The sequence below is a fragment of the Rousettus aegyptiacus genome, unplaced genomic scaffold, assembly GCF_014176215.1.
Source record: "Rousettus aegyptiacus isolate mRouAeg1 unplaced genomic scaffold, mRouAeg1.p scaffold_m13_p_6, whole genome shotgun sequence".
Taxonomy (NCBI): Eukaryota; Metazoa; Chordata; class Mammalia; order Chiroptera; family Pteropodidae; genus Rousettus; species Rousettus aegyptiacus.
In genome coordinates this window covers 78,830,880-78,851,839 of record NW_023416309.1, presented here as the reverse complement: position 1 = coordinate 78,851,839, position 20,960 = coordinate 78,830,880, and the positions used below count along the sequence as shown (strand labels likewise).

The 20,960-nt window shown below is 47.6% G+C and overlaps 1 protein-coding gene and 1 pseudogene across 4 annotated transcripts in view; one reads left to right on the top strand and one right to left on the bottom strand.

The window, feature by feature from the left end:
* The window catches only part of ABR (ABR activator of RhoGEF and GTPase), a 175,162-nt gene that overhangs the window by 48,570 nt on the left and 105,632 nt on the right, over window positions 1-20,960 (top strand). The window lies entirely within an intron of this gene.
* Window positions 12,726-13,312, bottom strand: LOC107507622 (annotated as a pseudogene).

Here is a 20,960-nt window from a genome sequence, read left to right as displayed (position 1 = left end):
AGGTTTTGGGGTCGGGGTAGTACTGTGTTCTATGTGTTGGTGCCCTCTGGAATTGTGCAATGGAGACCTCTTTGGGAAATGTGTCTGGGTTCTGAAAAGGGACATAGAGGCTTCATCCTTGGGTCTCGCAACCACTGGGTCCAATGAGAAGAAAGCTCATCAGTCCTGCTGGGTTCATAGAAATTAGATCCTTCTATTTGGCCTAGGAAGGATGGAAGAAAACATAATATTTAGTACTATGTGCCAGATGCTATGCTAGGTACTTTCCTTACATTATCCAAACAACCCAACAAGATACCTGTGATCATCCCCCTGTTTTACGATGAGGAAACTGAAGTTCTGAGAGGTTAAGTTGTTGCAGAAGATCTCCCAGTTTGAGCTGGATAAGATCTCAGATCGCTCCAGCTCTCTCTATATAAGCCCATTCAACTTCCAACAATACCATTATAGCCAGTATTGATCGAATACCTACTATGTGTTGACAGTGTCCTAGGCGTTTCCCATGTGTGATCACCAGTCTTCAACAGCCCATATTTTATGAGGCAGCAATTATTATCTCTATTTTATAGGGAGGAAACTGGGGCTCATGGAAGTTAAGTAATTAATTCGAGGTCCTAGAGCTCTAGAGTACAAGCCAGGAATTGAACATAAGTTTGGCCTGATTCTAAACTGTGCTCTTTCTCCCACAGTCCCTTGCCTTTCACAGCAGTGCCAGTAAAGTCCCCTTGACAGCTGGTGTTTCACAGAGGTTGATTGATCTGTTCAGCTCTCTAGTGAGAATGACAACTATGAAGACTGTCTTGGTTCCTCCCATGGCAATTGGGGAGCTCTCAGCCCTGTAAATGCTCACCAACTGGGCTGCCTCTTCCTAAGGGATGATTCCAAGGAGATCTCCCCATGGGCACTTGGAGCCCATATCCCCACGTTACCTTGTTCCTAGGATTATTGGCAAGAAGCACTGATTATTTACTGGGAGGCGGGGTGAGGAGAGGAAGGGAAGGAAAGAGAAGGGAAAACAGACATCGTAGATAGGGATGGGGTTCAGCTGGTGCCCAGTTTTCAGAGCAGAGCAGGGCCAGAGGCAAAAAAGTGGGGACTGGAGGAAGAGGGGACTTGGCAGAGCCTGCATGTGCTGGCCCTGCTTTCAGGCCTTTTAGATTTCACCTCCATAGTTTCCAAAGGAAAACAAAGAGAGCCCTGGGCCCTAAATCAGGCCACTGCACACCAAGGTCCTTTGCTGAGGCTCAGGGCCAGCTGGGCTCTAGATCCGGCTTCTTCATTTGAACTCACCCACACGCAGCATGTTAATGATGGGGTAGCTCAGAGTAAACCCTCCTGCCCCACTCCCCACATCCACTAAGCATCCCCCCTCTCTCCCCCATCCTCCTCACAGCCCAGAGTCCCCGCTGAGGTCAGTCCTCTTAGGGAAGCCTGTGCTGGGATGCTTACACCTTAGCAGACCCCTCTTTGGCATGAGTCAGAAAAGCTGGAACACTGTTAGAGAGCTTGTTGCACAAAGGGTTTGTGTGTGGTAAGTTTTTTGGATATGATAAAGAGCATGAAAGCTTGCCCTGAGATGACAGCCAAAGCAGGAAGGTAAAAGTGGGGTAGAGGGAGGGGTGCTCCACAATTCTATTCTCTTCTATTCCCTTTGCTGCTCAAAATTTCACAGGCAACTTACTTCTTTCACTGAGTCTGTGGGCATTTTTAGGAATACTTGCTTGCTTGGGTGTAGGGACCTATGAACCTTACCCCTCACTTAGTCATATGCTTGCAGGGCGGCAGAATGTGGAATTCAGTTGCCCTTAAGGCCTTAGTTGCTCCTGACTCCTTCTTCTCACCACCTTGAATCTGCTGCCCTGGCCTTCTCCCTCTTGCTGCTCTGCCTTGCCCATGCCCTCCTTTGGTTCCAGAGGCTCAGCCTTGACAAAGATCCATCCTCTGGTTGTTACCCTATAGTGCTGTCTGCACCACAGAGCTTTCTCCTGCTCTTCCTGCTCTTCCCCCAGCCTCCTTCTCTCTCCTCATCACTGCCTTCCAAGGGAAGAGACATCTCTCAGGGAAGTCTGATGAAATAGGGCTGCCAAGTCCGAGAGAATTGAGAGGTGCAGGAGAAGTGATCCTGGTGATGGGGATCCTGTTCCTCCAAAAAGGACATGTTTTCACTCTAGAGCTTCTCCAGAATTCTTTATGTGCAGGTTGAAACAGTGCCTCCGTGTAAGCTGCCTGAGCTCTTCCTCACTTTAGCTTGGCTGTGGAGTACCCAGTTAATAACGTGTGTCAGTAGCTACTGTTGTCAGTTCTGTGTCAAGGGAAAGGAGCCAGAGAGTCGTGATGGGGATCTCCAGTGTGTAGCATTAAGGGACAATTTGTGCATGGGTGGCCTGGCCAAAGGAATCAACTCCTCACCATTGGAATGAAGTTAACAGAGGCGGGTCACCTACCAAAGGGATAGGGGACTGACTAGATGAGTGACTTGCTAACTCTTTAGACTACAACCCAAACATAATCCCTCAGTGTCCACTGTCCAGGGACGCTCAAGTCCCTTATATAAAATAGTGTAATATTTGCATATAACCTACGCATATCCTCCCAAATACTTTTGAATCATCTCTCTCTAGATTATTTATGATACCTAATACAATGTAAATACTTTGTAAATAGTTGTTATACTGTGTTGTTCGGGAAATAATAAAAAGAACAAAAAGTCTGTACATGTTCAGTACAGATGCAGCCATTGTAGGCCTAACAACATAGTTCATGTTAACAACAACAACAACATTCTTTTTCAAATATTTTCAATCCATGGGTGGTGGAAACTGCACATGCTGAATCGGTGGATAGAGAGGGCCGACTATAAATACATTTTACATCATATGCCAGTACACACACAAACTGAAATAAAAGTTTTGTGGAACAATACTACCCTTTCTATCATATTTGCAGTGCTCTCATATTTTTATGCCCTTCTATTCTATTCCATTCCACTCCATTAAAAATAAACCCAAAAGTGCGGGTCATGACCTATTACATTGATTTCATGACCCGCAGATGAAATGATCACAGAGGGCTCTTATGAACTGTACGGAATAATAATTTACCAAACTGCAGTACTGTATATACCACTGTTGTGGTTTTTGCCAGATTCATACACTTCTGTTATTATGGACTTAATGTTTTTCTTCAATTTGATTCATTGTTTAAAATATAACTTGCTTAGCAAAAAACCAATGGAAATCTGTGCCACTTATAATAAATCAAAAGTTACCTTACAAATAACTGTACTAAAAACTAAACAATGTTATTAATTCTAGTGATACACTGTTGCCCTTGTAAGCATCTAAGTCTGAGCCTCCTGTGTCTTTGTTTAAAGAGAAGTAAACAGAGGGTAGAGGATAGAGAGATGTTAAAGACATTGGTACCAAACAGTCTTTTTCAATAACAGGAAAGATTGAAAGGAATCAAGAAGGGAATAATTTTCTCAACATGTAATTGAATGTGCTTAAATGCTGCGTGGCAAGCAAGCAGATGCTAATCACAGGGCTCTTCTGCATCGGGGTCCCTATCTATCCAGAGTCCTATCTACCTGTATTTCCTCTGGTGGGAGAGGAGCGGGTAGATGGTTTTCTTCTAGGACCAAATATACTAGAGGAGCATCTCAAACTCTGTTGTGCATCTGAATCACCTAGGGATCTTATTAAAATGCAAATCCTTATTCAGTGGGTTTCAGATGAGGCTCAAGGTTCTGCATTCCAGCAAAATCCCAGGTGATGCCAATGCTGCTGATGGCAGTCTAGGGACTACGATTTGCATGGCAGGTCTCCATGGTCCCTTATTCCCACTCCTAGAGGATTGATTGTGGATGCTGGACCAGGTCAGATCTGCGGACACTGGACCAAGTCAGACCCTTCTGTAACTCTGGGTTCTGGCCAGATAAATGTAACCCATGACACATCTCTCTTTTGAGCCTGTTTCCCAATAAAAATAAAAATAATGAAGCAATTGATTGGACACCTAATGGGTACTAAACTTGAGCTAGTGTTCTCACATTCATGATCTCATTTAATCCTCACAGTAAACCTGTGAAAGGATGTTACCCTCATTTTAAGGATGTGAAGAGGGTAGCCATTGTGATCAGCCCCTGCTGGGAACTTTTGCCTTAAGGGGGGCACCTACCATCCCTGGGACGTACCAAGTCACCTCTGCCCACCCACTTCCTGGGGTGCAGAAGCTCAGGCAGGCCTTTATGAGTGCCTCTGTCTAGACGAAACCCTTGCCCTCCCCACCCCTTCATCCCCTGAAGGGCCAACTTTGGTGTTAATGGAGCAGACAGCTTTGGTTGTTAATTTTCTAGTGCATTATTGAGAGGGTTAATGAGAGACCAGCTGGTGTGCCACCCAGTCGTGTAGAAGCACTGTTTTCCTTTGATTTAGGTGAGCAAACATTTTGCAGGCCCATGGCAGCCCCTGACCGAATGTTTCTCCCTTGGGCCTGGATGATGCTCACCTGGATGGTTCAGGGGGGCATCATGTGCTGTCTTTGGGTATAGAACCTTTAGAGGCCAAAAGTAAGAGCTTATTATGTCTCCTGCTCCCTGGAAAGGAAGGATGGGACTCAAATTTGATGTCAAAAGAGTTGTTTTTAGCCTGGGAGCTATATGGTGGCTGGTCAGCTGACACCACAGCCAGGCCCTTGCAGTGACACCTGAGCATCCTCAAGCCCCTTGCTGACCTGGGACACCACCCCCTTTCTAACTGGCTGTGGCTACACTACATTCACTTCTATCCACCTCTCCTTTACCCAGAAACCTCCAGTGGGCATTTTCTTTCCCACCACATTCAAAATCCCCCATGCCAGGGGACCCCCACACTATCCATTTGAATTTTCCAGCATCCCAGCGTACCTCCCCATTAGTCAGTGAGGGCACTCACCATCCTACAGCCAACCTCTGTGCTCTGGTGAACTCCCACCCAGCTTCAAGCCTTGACTCAGCTACCACCACCTCCAGGGAGCCCCCATGCCTGATTATAGCACTTGCCTCAGTGATATTCCCTATGCAGAATTCTGAACACGTCATGGAGCATTTTCTTAGCTATCGTTTTATAATGCTTACCTATATAGTGTTTTGAGCCTGTTCTCTTTTCTTCTCTGCCAGACTTTAAACTCCTTAGAGGCATGAAGAATAACAAAGGCTGCCATTTATAGGGTGCCAGACACTGTCCTTAAACACTTTACAAACAATGTGTCCTATTTAATCTTCAGCCTCCCTGGAAGGTCCCAACTTTTTTTATCCAGCTTTATGGATGAGGAAACTTTCCCCCGCAAGGTTCTAGAGTGGTTAAACAGCTTTCCTAAGATCACACAGACTCTATAAAGGGCCGAGCTGGGCTCCAAATCCATATCTGTGTGAATGCCCAGCCTGTGTTCTTCACCAGAGGTTCATGCAGGGGACACACCAGACCCTCTGAATGAGAACCTGGGGGTGGGGCCCGGGCATCTGCATGTTTGAAAAGCTCCTCTGCATGCTCAGTTCCATCCAGGGAACACGCGTGCTGCTTTCTTTCCTACAACTCCCAACGTGCCCTGAGTGGGTGGGAGCTTGGAAATGCTCTGTGATTGGTTGAGGGGGTATGAAGGAAGGGAATGTTCCAAGGGGCTGAGGTCCATTGTTCTACCACAAGGACCACCTAGGAGAATCAAGGGGCAGAGGGGGAGGTAGAGCTGGTCATGTGGAGGGAGGAAGGGTAATCAGAAAAGGACATGGGAAAGATCAAATCAGGGACCCTCTCTCTGTCCTAGCCATAACTAGGCCTCACTTAGACCAGAGCATCTTGTAAAAATGCAGATTCTGGTCCAGCAGGTTGAGGCGGGGCCTCTGGTTTGGCATTTCTAACGAGCCCTGAGGTGATGCTCAGGATGGGTAAGAATGACCTAGACTCCTCCAAGCCCTCTTAGAGGGTCCAGTTCAGCCACTTGCTAGTCTAACACCTTTCTACCTCCCTCCTTCCCAAAGGATAAAATCTGAAGTCCTTGGCACAGCATGGGAGCTTTTTCAGACACTGGCTCCAACCCATCTCCACTGTCACTTTCTGATGCTCCTGACCACACTCCTGACCTCCAGCCACACTGAAATCTCCACAGCTCCCCAGACACACCATGCCCGTTACAGTTGGGTGCTTTTTGTACATGCTGTTTCTTGGTCTGGAAGACCACCCTTTGGCCTTTCTCAGTCAGGTGAGGATGAGGGTGAATGTCACCTCCTTGAGAAGTCACAGACTGGGGAGTGGGCTCTAGACCCAGACTCCTGGCCCTGTGGAGAAGCCTTCAAGAGGTTCCTGGAACCATTCCCTGTCTCTGCTCTCAGCAAAGGTCAGCTGTGGTCCCGGGACTTGCAGAGACATGGAATCAGGTGACTGAATTGTCCTGCTTTGAACACTCATTGTTTCTTGCCACCTTTGAGTAAAAATAGAGCTGAGAATGACTGAAGTGAAACCCCCACTTGGAGTCCGGAAGAGCAGAAGTGGGGGCCTCTCCTGGGGAAGGTATGTGGGGGCACTCTGTAGAGCCCTGGGAAGCCCAAGGCCATCTGCGTGACCTTTGGGGAGGGAGCCTTGTGACCTGGGCCAGGGCTCCGGGTGTACTGTGGACATGGCTTGTACTCTGAGAGGCCCCCCTCTGGTCCCCCTGTCAGTACTCTTAGAGCTGCTTTCACTTTAAAGTTTTCTCTCCTGGCTGTGGAAATATTTCAGGACTTCCGGAGGGGTTTCCTTTGGTGCTTCCTGAGTTTTCTCCTGGGCTTCTTGCCTCCAGGTTCCAGCCCCAGGCAGGGAAAGCTCCCGGAAGGGCTATGGGTGCCACCCTGGCTAACTGAAGCCCTACCCGCTGGCCACCTGCCCTCCCTCTCCTGCAGGCAGGCTCCCTGATGCACTGTTTTGGGTAGAAATAGCTCCTCTTTGGGAAAAATAGCTCTTCTTGCATGTAGGCTCCTGTCCAGGGGCTGAGGAGCACACTCTGATTGCAGGTAGGTAATTGAGGTCTCACTTTCTCTAGCTCCAGGCCTGTTCCCTCTTCTGGGGAGAGGAGTGCAGCTGGAGGGGAGAGTGTGCTGCTGGCAGGGAGCATAGCCTTTGAATGCTTGCTGGGACAGTAACCTCAGGACACATAGCCTCTCTGAGCTTCATCTTCCCCACCCATAAAATGGGAATAACCTTACTAACCTCACCGACAGGATTGCCAAAGCTTTTTAGGTGAGCAGCTTGCTCAAGGACACATAGCTAGTAAATTATGAGCTGGGATGTTGAACCCAAGCAGTCTGTTCTCTGTGTTCCTGCTCTTAAACAGGGCGCTGTGCTGCATCTTATCTACCAATTGCCACAGTTAAAAATGTAAAGTTTCTTTAAGGTCAAGGACATGGAAACCTATAGAGATGGTTTCACAAAGCAGGTGACAACGCAGCATGCTAGCAGAGGGGGAGGTGTGACTTCCTGGGTTCCCCCGAGATCCTCGAATAGAGAAGAGGATTCAGCCAAGCATAAGGAGCTCACGCTAGGGGTTTATATCTTTCTGCCCACCACCCCTGAATGTCGTGGAGACACTGGCTATGTACCAGCCTGTCACTAGGTGCAAGAAACCCCAACACATCCCTGATTATTTGTTCAGAGGCCGTATGAAGTGGGCATCCCTAACAGGCCCAGGCCCCAGGCTTGTCTCAGGTCCATGCCTGCAAATCCCAATTATTCTAGGTCCTCTTCAGATATATTAGTTTACACTTAATTGTGTCCGTGTTTGTTTGTTTTTTTCCTTTATAAAAGCATGTACTTATTAAAGATGAGAAAAATACCTAAAAATAGAAGGGAAAGAAATCAATGTGCCCCTGTCCCACCCTCTGAGAAGAGCCTTCCTCTTTGTCTTCCAGGGTCTGGCTGCGTAGTCCAACAGTGTGCTCTTGGCAGAAGTGAAGTTAGAGGCCAGAGCTTGACCTTGAACAGCTCCATATCCCAGGACCCACCCTGGGAGCTTGTGCCAAGGGGGATGAATGGGAAAGAGGGTCTAGAAAGCAACAGGTGGCATTTCCCATTCTCCAGCCGGCTCTTTCAGACAGGGTGAAGATCAGGTGCCTACAGCTCCCCTCTCTCAAGGCTATCACATGCCGCCCATCCTCACCCTAGCCCATTCCAGGAACACATTCTGGAAGTCCCCATTGTTACGAGGGGCTGCCCCAGCCCTGTCTCAGTTTGTGACTAGAGATCAGTTTCTAGAACCCTCATGTAGGCAGCACTAGTGGCTCTGCTTGGCCTAAAGCCCAGATGGAAATCTTCCTTCCTCTTGTTCCACCACAGGCCTCCCCTAGGTCCGCTTCTCAGTGTTGTGGTCTTTCCCCATTTTCTGAAGGTTAACTCCAGTTAATTCAAAGAGAAACCTGAGACTGAGAGCTTTGTCTGCTATTCCTGCTACCAGCTCCTTCCAGCTCTCTGCCATCTTCCTTTTCTCTCTGTCCCCTCCTCACAAGTCCCTAAGGGACTACTCTGTAAGTGCTCGTTGGCAGGTTCACAGAGGTTCATCCATCAGGAAACCAGAGTCCCCAACCTGGTTACTTACTGCCACATCCATCAAGGTCCAGCAGGAAACAGATGGCACACGTGCTGGAGTTTAGGGAGAGCTTATAAACGGACTATGACCAAAACGTGGTCAGGGTGAGGGACAGGGCTGGTGCCCACACCTGGAGACACAGCAGCCGTGCAAGAGGCTTCCTGGCAAGAGCTGCAACTTTAGATGGCCCACAGGGAGGAGCCGGAGAGAAATACCTCAGCTTCACACCTCTCCCTTCCTCTGATCTCTGCTGGGGTAGAAGGCAGGGCGGAGAAGCAAGGAGAATAGACCTGGAGGACATATTCCAGGAAACTAGCCTGTGTCCAGGTAAAATCATTCTAGCTGACTCCCTGTCTGCGAAGTGAGGGTTATAAATACCTGCCCCATATATGTTCTGGGGTTGTTGTAAAAATCAGCTAAGATGATGAATGGGGAAGATGTGTATTTATCATACTGTTTTATATCAGAGTAAAGGATAATTGTTATTGACAAACACTTGCTGGGTATCCACCACAGAATGAGCCTACACATTCTCACTTCTGGGGAGCCTCAAATCTCCAAAGACTATGTGGGTAAAGGAAAAAAATTGCAGAATTGCAAAAGCCTGAGTTTGAATCCCAGAGCCCCAGCTTAATGTGTGTGTGACATCGGGTAAGTCACTTAATGAACCTTTTTGCAGTGGAGATGCACTTACTGGGCTGGTTCGGGGTTCAGAGGAGAATGGATACTGGTCTCACGTGGGGGTTGGTGAGAGAACCTAACAGGTGTCCTCAGTCTGGTTGTAAAGATTTGCCTTCTGGGTGAGTGGGGCTTTCTGAAAAGCCCAGGATGGAGTGCTGAAGAGGATGCAAGGTTTGAGGGCCCCAGCCTTTGTGGACCTGGGAAGGGATGGTGTACCTGGGCTAGGAGGTCTACATTGTTCTCTAGAAGGCAGTGAGGCCTGGCTGCCACCTGCCCACTTCTCTCGTCCAAGGCACTTGTCCGCAGTACTTCTGGAGGCCAAAAGGGTAGAGAACAACAGCTCAATCAAGTGACAGTGTCTTCACTGGATAAGTGCCCCACCTTGGGAGATTTCCATGTTAATGAAAATTTGTTGAGTGAGTGAATGAATGAATGAATGAGCAAATGAATGAAGGATTATTAGTCTGCATTACAGGTTCTCCTTAGAGCCAGAGAGACCTGGATGTGAATATTGATTCTATGAAATTATTAGGTCTTTGAACCTAGGTTTCCTTATCTGTAAATTCCTGGTATAATTCATACGTATTGTGCACTTGCAAAGCTGATATTTGAATAAGTTCAATTATCTGGTGTGTGGAAAGCACTGGGCCCATAAAAGGCTCCTGTTGTTTCTGGCTGTGTCTGTGCTTTTCTCTGGGGCCCACCTCCCTGCTTCCATGCAAGACCTGCTGTGGGTCTCTCTCCTCGCAGCCCTAAGGGACCTGTTCTCTCAGGAGTGCACCCCCCCCCCCCCAGTGGAAGCCTTGCTTACAGGGGCCTGCAGTTCAGGGCAGCATCCCTCAGCTGACTAGTCCCTGCAGTGGTCCCCAGGCTCTGAGGCATGGGTCCCTGGGTCTCCCCTCTCAGCTTCACTGATCCAGGCCCAAGAAAAAGGAAAGAACTTGTAATATTAACAGTAATAACCATCGCTGACTTTTGTTGGTTACAGGCACTGATCGGTTTATTCTCCTGGACTCACCAGAGTTCTCATAGCTAGAATAGCTTTTCAATATAACTGATTTCCTTTGTAATCCTATGTATTTTATTCATTTCAAAACATTTCTCAAAGAAGGGACCATTGGTGGCACCAAACTACCATGACCCATGGCACAAAAGAGTGAAGGGTCTCTGCTGCTTACCAGAGGACTGTGAGTTCCAAGTTCCCTGTACTCTGAACTGAAATTGGCCTTTCCTGCATGACCCTGGGCTGTGGCCACGGTGGTGGCCTTCACTGAGCTGGGAGGCAAGAGATCTGGGATTTTGTTTTGGCTCAGCCACGCCCCTAATGGGTGACCTTAGGCACGTCCTCAGTGCCCTTAACTGTAAAATGTAATAGTTGGTCTACCCTCACATGGCGTTTCTATTTTGTATGTGAAATATATATATATAAAAGAGCATATAAAATGTCTGGACTTACAAGACAAATATCTGTTTGCCCTTCATTAAGCTTATAGAGACCACTGCAAGTCCTGAGAAGCTGCTGTGTGCCTCACTGTATTAGTTTGCTAATAAAAGCACTGCAGACTGAGGCTTAAACAAAAGGGGTGTGTTGTCTCACAGTTCTGCAGACCAGAAGTCCAAGATCAAAGTGTCAGCAGGCTTGGTTCCTTCCGAGTCCCTGAGGGAGAGTCTGTTCCAAGTTTCTCTCCTAGATTCTGGTGGTTTGCTGACAATCTTTGGCATTCCTTGGTTTGTAATCTTTGGCTTCATCTTCAAGTGGTATTCTCCTCCTGTGTCTCTGTGTCCAAATTTCCACTTTGCATAAAGAAATCAGTCATGTCGGATTAGGGGCCACCCTAATGACCTCATTTTAACTTGATTATCACTATAAAGACTATTTCCAAATAAGTCACATTCGGAGGTACTGGAGGTTAAGACTCCAACATATCTTTTTGCGGGGGAGATGCAATTCAGCTCGTCACACTTACCCTCACTGCCCCTCCCCCCATTGCAGATAGGGGTTACCACCACATAGAATTAATCATTCTCTCCCTTTTTAAAAGAGCTTTACGACATAGGTAGGTTTCCTAAATAATATAACTGTGTAGTTTTGCCTACAATTTGTATAAGTAGAATCAGCATAAGTATTTTTCTGTGACTTGCCTTTTTTTACTTAAAATTGTTTTTGAGTTTCATAGTCGTTCTTGCCTATAGCTCTAGATTATTCGTTGTCAGAGCTGCATAGAATTCCATTAAGGAATAAACTACAGCTTATTTAGTAGGAACAATGGTATTCTTACATTTTTGGACAAAATCCATAGTAATTTTACAATGTAATACACAGCATGTATATGTATGTGCATGTGTGTGTATGTGCATATATCTTAAATAAGCTTCATGAAACAATACCTATTTTTAGTATGTGAGATGCTCCTTTTCAATCCATTCTAAAAGGTGACCAGCCAAACTGCCCGATCCACTAACAGGACAACCTGCAGTGGCTGAATGTGCCCCCGCATGTGTCCGGCTTAGCAGCCCAGTGGTTCTGTGCCCAGCAGGCAGGCACAGGGCATGGCCGTGCTGCTCTCACCAAGACTGTCTGCCTGTACACCGTTTGGCACGAGACCACTGTGTCTTCTTGTTCTCATCCTTCCATCTGTCCTGAGTGTTGGCTTCTCCCTGCTCCTGCTGGGCATGTTCTAGCTGTGACCTTGCCCTTGTAGTTGCTGCATCTCATGGGCTATGGCCTGAGAGACCACACCCCTGGGCATGTTAGAAGTGCACTGTAGCATTACTGACGTAGTCAAGTAGCAAGAAAGAGGATAAAGTCTGTGTGACTAGGTAGCAACTCTGTGACCTTGGGCAAGACCTCTCTGTGACCTCCCTGTGCCTGAGTTTTTTCATCTGCAAAATGTGGTTATTAATAGTACCTACCTCATTGGGGGTGGCGCGAAAATAAAATGAGTTAATTTATTGTGTAAGCGTTAGCTGTTATTACCACATGTCAGGGTCTGAAATCTAATTCTTTGCTAGCATCTCTGGACACAATGGTTATATTGGGAAGAGGTAAAAACACTAGGTTAAAATGAGGTTGGAGTTGGATAAAAGAACTGGTTCTGGACTTAGGCTACCTGTATTCAGGTCCCAGCTCCGCCATGAACTAGCCATAGCAAATTAGTTAACCTTCCTGCGCCTCTGCTTACATCTGCAGATTGGGGCCAATAGTAGACCTTACCACACAGCTGTTGAGAGGATTAAATAAGTTAATGCCCGTAAAGCTTTATAGTATAGCATGTGGCTTCACTTCTAACTGGTTACCCAGCCGGAAACTCAGGAGATGGTTTTCTCTTTTACTTAAGCATTAGAAAAGGTTTATTTTCTCCCTTTAACAGAACTCTGATACCCCATGTGAATGGAGCAGCCACTTGGCCCCAGGTTCCCTCTCTGCAAAGGCTCATTTCTTGGAACTGCTCCATTCATGAGCCTATTGCAGCTAAGGCTGGGGCTTTCCCCTCACAAAGTGTGAGCATGTCAGAATACTCGCCTTCCCTCCAGGGTAGGCTGGTGGAATGGGGTGTCTTAATTCAGATCCCCACAGAGCTCTCATTGTCCTCATTGAGGATCACATTGGAGTCAAACCTGTGAGTCATGGGGGCACAAGGCATGCAATGATCTATAATGAGTATCTTTCCTTTTGTCCCTTGATGGCTAGCAGACGCCCACCCTGCCCACCCCATTCTTGTTATAGATGTGGAAACAATGAAGAGGAGGATGATGTGGGATGTTCCTTGGCACTGTTGTTCACCACACACACCTGAGTAACCCTTTCTCCCCAGCCTTCCACAGTTGGTCAACCAGACCACCTGTCTTCTCTTGGCACCCCCACCCAGCCACCTTAGGGCATCCCCACATCAAAATCATATCAGGTCTCCCTCCTGCTTAAAATCCTTCCATGGCTCCCCACTGCCTTCCTGGAGGGAGTCCTGCCACCTAGCATAGCCTTCTCCAGCCACGTCACTCCCCACCCCTCACCTTGCACTTACACCTTCTGCTTCAGTACCATCGACCCCCTCAGTGTTTCTCAGTTGATTCTTACCTCTGTGCTTCTGCAGATCTCCTTCCCTATTTGCTTGCCTGATGAAGACCTTCAAACCCTCAAGCAGCTCTAACTGACTCCCAATAGAATGAATCACTCCTGATAATGTTCAATATCATATAGTCCAGAATGTGGACCCTGGAGAAAACTGCCCTGGGTGTGAATCTCAGACATCCCACTTACTAGCCGTGTGATCTTGAGCTAGTTACTTAACTTTTCTGTGCCTCTGTTTCTTCATCTGTAAAATGGGGGCTCTCGGAGTACCTCATTGTGAGGATTAAGTGAGTTACTACATGTACCAGACACATAGTAAAAGTGTCCTATCTGTCCACCGGATGTAAGCCACATGAGGGCAGAGGCAAAGTCTCTATTGCCTAGCACAGAACCTGGCACATAGTAGATGCAAATCAGATAATCTGTCTTTGGAATGAAGGGGAGCCATTTTTACCTTCCTTGGAGAAATGTCTATTCAGATACTTTGTCTGCTTTTTAGTTGGGTTATGTGTCTTTATTGTTGAGTTGTAAGATTTCTTTATGTAGTCTAGCTAGAAGTCCCGTATCAGATATATAATTTGCAAATATTTTCTGTTATGTGGGTTGTCTTTCCACTTTCTTGATGATGTCCTTTGAAGCACAAAGGCTTTTAATTTTGATGATTATCTGTGTTTTCTTTTGTTTGTGCTTTTGGTTTCATGTCTAAGAATCCTTAGCCAAAACCAAGATCATGAGTTTTACCTTTATGTTTTCTTCTAAGAGTTTTACAGTTTTAGCTCTTATATTTAGATCTTCAATTCATTTTGAGTTAATTTTTGGGTATGGTATGATGTAAGAGTTTAATTTCATTCTTTTGTAGGTGGCTATCCAGTTGTCACAGTACCATATGTCGAAAAAACTATAAAATGGTCTTGGCACTCTGTTAGAAACCAGTTGACCATACATAGATGTGTTTATTTCTGAACTCTCAAATCTACTCCATTGACCTGTAGATCTGGAAAGCCACTGGGAACTCTTAACAGTTTACCCTCTCTGCCCATCTATTCTCGGCAGTCCAGAGGCCCCCACAGGATATGTTATCAGGACATCCCACAACTGAATGCCATCTCCCTAGCCAGTGGCCCCTGGAGATAATCACTCCCTGCATCTGTCAGGGTGACCACTGGAAGGGCCCAATGTGACTGGGCCCTGAGGGCACACAGGGGAGGGTGCCGCGGAGGCGTGCTTTCCCTCCCTCTACCCGCGCGCCTGCACATCTCCTCCCAGAGCAGGGTGCAAGGTCCCAGAGCAGGACCTGTTTGTGCCAAGGCCCAGCTCCTGATTGGGTGGATGCCCTTGATGTGGGCCTTGTAGGAGGGAGCATAGGCGGGAAGTGGCTGTTGGGGTGGAGAAGGGCGCACGGCCTGCAGGAGGGAAGCATTCCTGGCACTAGAGGCATCTTCGGGTGGACAGCGGCCTTGGGAGGGAGAGTCCTGCATCCATGGGTAGGCACCGGGAACTACAGCGGGCCATTAGCATCGTCACGCTCTCTTCCTAACATGACTTCTGTCCCTGTTTCCTTAGTGAGTGTTTGCGGGGGAGGGGGCGGCGAGTGGGTGGCTTGACCTCCCTTTTTCTATTTGTTCTGTGAGGTTGGGGGACTTAGATGTTTTAGGAGGTTGGGTGGCTTTGGCCAGTATATCCTCAGTGTAGGGCTGTTGTTTCACATCGACTCCAGCCAGTGAGTAAGACTCTTCGAGGCAGCCAGAGACTTGTGGAGTAGGATAGAGAGCTGGGAGGATGGGGCACAGTGGTATCCTGGGGACATTTTAGCTTGCAGAGGAGTTCCAGAGTTACGGCTGCTTTAATGCAACCATGGCAGAGACAGAACTGAGCAGAGAACGGTAAAGCTGCACCTGTTGAATTCTGAAGAGCTGAGCTGCCTGTGGGCGGAGGGAATCCAGGTGCTCAGCTGGTAGGGTGCTGGCTCAGAAGGTGGGGAAAGTAGCAGAGAGGCCCATGGTACAGTCTGTCTCTCTCTCCTTCAGATCTAAGGCCTTGAAGATGAATCTTCCAAAAGTGGCAGCCACTGCAGCAACACCACATTTGTTAGGGACACGAGAGGAGGGGAATCACTGCTTCCTTCAGGACTCACACCCCTGGGATTGAGCCCTCAGAACAGAACTGGGGGGAGAGCAGAGATTTCTGTAGGGGTTGTGCCCCTCTCCTTCCTCTGCATTTGTTCTCCCCACTCACCCACCCCCCGAGTGAGAACAGAGCTGTGTGAGCTAGATTGGAGTTGCTCACTGCCTGAGAATTGCATCAGCCCCGCCTAGCAGGCTGGAGAGGGAGCCTGTTGCTATGGTGACCACTAGGCTTCAGACCAGTAAGAAGGATGAGTTAGTCACAGGGTGTGGTTTTCCTGCCTAGTGATGCTGTCATGTGATAGGCACATGGGTCTGTGAGCCTGTATTCCCAGCCTTTCCATGGGGATATGTGTCATCTGCTTAGGTGGGCACGCACGATAGGGCAGCTGCTCCAAAAGCTATTGACTATGTTGGGCAAGCGTGACCAGAGAACACAAGTGGCTCTCTTGGCCCTTCTGCCTAGTTCTGGGGGCAGTGGGTGATCTGACCAAGTAAACCAGATTCTAGGGGAAGGGAGGGGTGCAGGAGGCAGCCTGTCACCCAGAGCAAGGGCTGCTCTGAATTTCAACTAATAAAACCTACCTAGGCTGCATCGTGAATTTTTTTCTAAACCACCTGATAGAACGCATCATTTTGCTAAAGATTACAACTGCTTGACCAGGCTAGCACAACACCTCGAATCAGATCTCTTCTCTCACATTTTGCCTATAATGGGAAAGGAGGTTAAAAGTCCATGTTCCAGCCACAATGAGTACCTGCCGTGTGTCAGACACTGCACTGGGCACTGCCTAATTGCCTTATCATCTCCTTACCTCTGTACCAGAGATTAGGTAATGCCGTCCCCGTTTTTCAGAGGAGCAAACTCAGGGACCTAGAGAGTTTAAGTAAGTGACTTGCCCAAAGAGGAGATGTCAGATGGATTCCAGATGCCCCTGGAACCAGCAATTTTTGTCCAGTAAAGAAATACACTGTGCATCTTCTGGTGGAAAAACTGTGGTAGTCTCTCCCCAGAGAAAAACACAGGTTCTTTGTGGGAATTGGTTGACTGGAGCTATTTCTGATTTCTGATCGGGAAGAAGGAGAGATGGGGCCGTTGCCTGTGGACAGAGGAAAACCCAGGAAACAGTTGGTGAGGTCAGGGCAGGACACTGACAGAGCCAGTCCTGGTACATAGACTGAGCTCGGGATTTTTGCCTGGAGCCTTCTGGGGGTGAGGACTAATTGTCAGATGAGTTCTCAGCAGGGAGGAGTTTGGGAACTGGTCCAGGGTAAGATGTAGAACCAGAGGAGAACTAGGGCCTCTGCAAGAGCCTGGCGGTTCTAAGATCTGACTTGCTGAGCTTATGAGGCTTATTAATAGTAGTTAGTACTTAGGTGGTGCTGGCATTCTTCTAAGTACACTTTAGATATAATTACTCATTTCATCCTCACAGAAACCCTGAGAGTTTGGGTGCTATTATTCCATTTTGAAAATGAAACAGAGACACAAAGAGGTTAAGCGACTTACACAAGGTCACACAGCTGGTAGAGCTGGGATTTAAGCCTAGGCAGTCTGGTTCCAGAGCATGAGCTCTTCACCAAAATGTTTTACTGTTTCTGCTCTTAGCTTCTGGAAAGATGATAACAAGTTAGCTTGCATGACCCATATGCAAACATGTGCGTGCGCGTGCATGTGCGCACGCGCGCACACACACACTGCACATATACCAGCAATGGGTGGGAAGGCTCAGGACTGCACTTGTGAGCTTCTGTTTGTTGATGACTGCACCCTGTGCATTTGGGGGAGCCCAGGGAGACTTGTACCTGTGTGTGAATGCCACTCCCATTTTCCCTTCCTGCCTTCATGGTTCCCAGGAGGCTGGGTGTTCTGCTCCCTCTGGAATAGAGCTGCAGAGGATATTGCTGCAGACTGCTACTGTATTGCTTTCCTTATCCTGTTGAAGGGCCCCGGGCTCCCAGGAAGGAGGTCAGATCTAAGGCTAAGAGTGGACAGTGGCCCCAGGAGGAGCAAGCAGTAAAAGTGGGAGCATGGTTGCTATATGTGTGGGCTGTTCTCTTATGCCTCTTTCGGTACTTGGGTAACCTGTGTGCTGCCCACACAGTGTGCATCTGCCTCCAGCCTCTGAGAAGACATCAGACAAACTGGGCTTCCTCTCAGTGTCTTTCCCAGGGCCAGGATTGTGGGGGGGGGGAAATAATAATGATATCAACAGCAATAAACACTAATATTACTTACTACATTATTTGCTAAAGACACTATTCTTAGTGCCTTTACTTGAACTAGTTTGTTTAACTGTCGTGAAAGCTCTATGAGATAGTGTTGTTACTATTATTTTCATTTTATAAAGGAGGAAACTAAGACACAGAGAGGTTAAGCAAGTTGCCCAGAGTCACACAGCTAAAGCTAGAATTTGAATTCAAGTAGCCTGGCTCCAGAGCTCCTACTACTTGGCTCCAGAGCCAGTACTACATCCATTCATGGCTCCTAGAGGACGTCTCTAGACCCTGTGACTCTTCTCTTGACCACAATTCAGACTCTTGATTTCATTTTCCTGGTAGACTGGGATGCGCCCTCTTGCCTCCTTGCATTCTATGCATGAGATGTGGCCTTTGACACCAGCCAAGCCCTGGTTTTTGTGGAGACTTTGCCCCTTCTCTCCTCTCATGCTCACATGTCCAGACATGGAGACGACATTTCCAGGAGCTCTCCTGGGAGCAGAGATAATTGACCTTGGCCACTGATGCTTTGGCCTCATTCTGCCAGTCTGCTTGCATACAGATGGTCCTAGTGTAAACACCTGGGGCAGAGCAGGTCCCACTAGTCCTGAGGGCCTGTTGCCTGTCTCTCTCAGCCTGTCCTCTTTGGCCTGTGGTCTATAGCCACTCCTGTTTTGAGGGCCAAGTTGAAACATCTCTTTTCCTTTTCACCAGCCATCCACTGTCAGCCCTTGGGCCATGTCTGGTCCTGAACTTGATTCTTGAAGGAGGCTGCCTTCCTATGGGAGGTGAGGCTAGCATCTCTCACTGGGAGGATGGAACTGTGTGGATCTGAGTGGAGAACTTGGAGGGTGGCAGAGGGGTAAGGTGGAGCCAGGGAAAGCAGTGACCTGCGGAAAGGTTCATTTCCAGCCATGACTCCTGGTGTTGTTCTACATGCTCCCTGAGACAATACCATTGTTATTGGTTGGGTATGGGGCAGATTGGACTCTGTTGTAGGTGTCCAGGTGCCCAGGTGCTGCTTGATGGGGGATAGAGTATTGGAATTGGAGCCGACAATGTCTGGCAGCCCCAGCCTAGGTCAGAACCAGGCTTGTCTTGTGCCAGGAAGTTGGCTGCAAAACAGAAATGAGCTGTGGAGGCGGAACCTGCCTTTGTAACTCAGAAGGTGACTCCAAACCTCTCTTTCGAAGCTAAGTGGGCTCTGGGCCTAATTTAGTCGTCTCGCCCCCAGCTAATCCCTGTGAAAGAATTTCTGTCTCAGGGATTGCTCCTTCCCTGTCTTTTTGTTGTTGTTACTGTTATTATAATTTATTTTACTTTTTTAATTGTGGTAAAATACATGTAACATGAAATTTACCATCGTAATCATTTTTAAGTGTGTAGTTCTGTGACATTAAGTATATTCACATTGTTGTGCAACCATTATCACCATCTATCTGCAGAATGCTTTTCGTCTTGCAAAACTGAAACTCTGCACCCATTAAACACTACCACCACCTTTTTCCCCAGCCCCAGCCCTTGGCAACTATCATCCTACTTCCTGTTGCTATGAATTTGACTACCCTAAGTATCTCATGTAAGTGGAATCATACAATCTTTTTGCAACTGCTTATTTCACTTAGCATAATGTCCTCGAGGGTCATCTGCTTTGTAGCACCTATAGAATTTCTTTCCTGTTTAAGGCTGTATCATATCCTATTGTATTTATAGATCATATTTTATCTGTCCATTCATTGATGGACACTTGGGTACTTCCACCTTTTGACTATTGTGAATAATGCTGCAATGTACATGGGTGTTTCCCAGCCTCCTTTTGGGCTTGCTTCATACATCATCAATACACCATCTTTGGATCTTGGTCAGGATGGGCCTACTGACTTGGCCCTGGGAAAGTTGATAGGTCACCAAGTTGATGGGGAAGACTTATCCTTCTGGTGCCAGCTTCTACCAAAACACTAGGCTGAGGACATTCCAGATTTCCTTCTCCTCTGCCCTCAGAAGAGGATGCTGGGTACCTGGTTCTCTCCTGAACAGCGGGAAGGAGACCGTGGTTTACCATGAGCCCAGCATGAGTGGTATTAAGAGAAAACCGACTCTCATGCATTGGGAGGTGCATGTGGAGCTTCTTGGAGACTGGAGCTGGCTGGCTGACCTTACAATGAGGAGTTGGGGGTGTATTAGGGTAGGCTGGTTATGCCGTGGAACAAACTTAGTTTTGAGATCCCTATGACTTAACACAAGCAGGGTTTACTGCTTGCTCACACCAATCCATCACAGGTAGGCAGGGATCTCTGTTCCACATGGTCACTCAGGGACCCAGCCCAATGGAGGCTGCACCATTTGGAACCCAAGGTCATTACAGCAGAGGAAGGGGAATGGAGAATTGTGCCTGAGGGCTGACCAGAGCAGTGGGAGTCAGAAGGTGTCAGGGCCTTAGGGAGGTGTGTCTGCCTGTGTATGTCTCTGTGTGTGCCTCTGCATGTGTATATGTGTGTAGAAATGAGTTACCTAAGTGAACCACATTGCTCTTCCCCAGCTCAGCCCTCACTTGGCTTTCTTTGCACCACCCCTGAGGAAAGGTGATATTTTGAGAAAAGGCTACTGACTTGGGGAGGTCCTCTCATCTCCTCTCAGTGACAAAAAGAAGCTAGAACAGACAAAACCACTGATACTCTAGAGCTGAGGGGAGAGGAGAAGGATGTAAATTTTGAGGTGCCCTCTTGTAGCCCTGTTCAATAGGAAGAATTATTTTTAAGGTCCAAGGAGGCTCTAGCCAGCAGCCTGAGATGAATGCCAGTAAGTCTGCCTCCTGATAGCAATGGGCACAGGTCAGAGTATTTCTGTGGGTGTATGTGTGTGGATGTGCAAGCCTGTGCAAGTTTGGAATGTCTTGGCTTACTTCTGCAGAGAGGGGCAGGAGCCTGGAGATACTCGTCTCTGGAATTGAAGGAAGCCTCTAATATGGAAGGCAAGGATCATAGATTCTGATCCTGGCTGTCACCAACATGCAAGGCCACTCTGAGAGTCTTACTGACCTCTCTGGACCTTATATTACTTATCTGTTCTCTGAACTGTCTCTTCCTACTTCTCAGCACTAGATTGAAAATCATTTAATTTTTCATAAATACCCTAAAGACTCATGAAACCATATACGGGAGAGGGGCTCTGAGGAGGCCATCCCAGGAGGGTAATAAGTGGGAGTGGATTTGAAGGTCACTGTCATAATTGTCCTTTGATTCTTTCTCCTTATTTCCTCCTGGCTGCCCCCCTTCCAC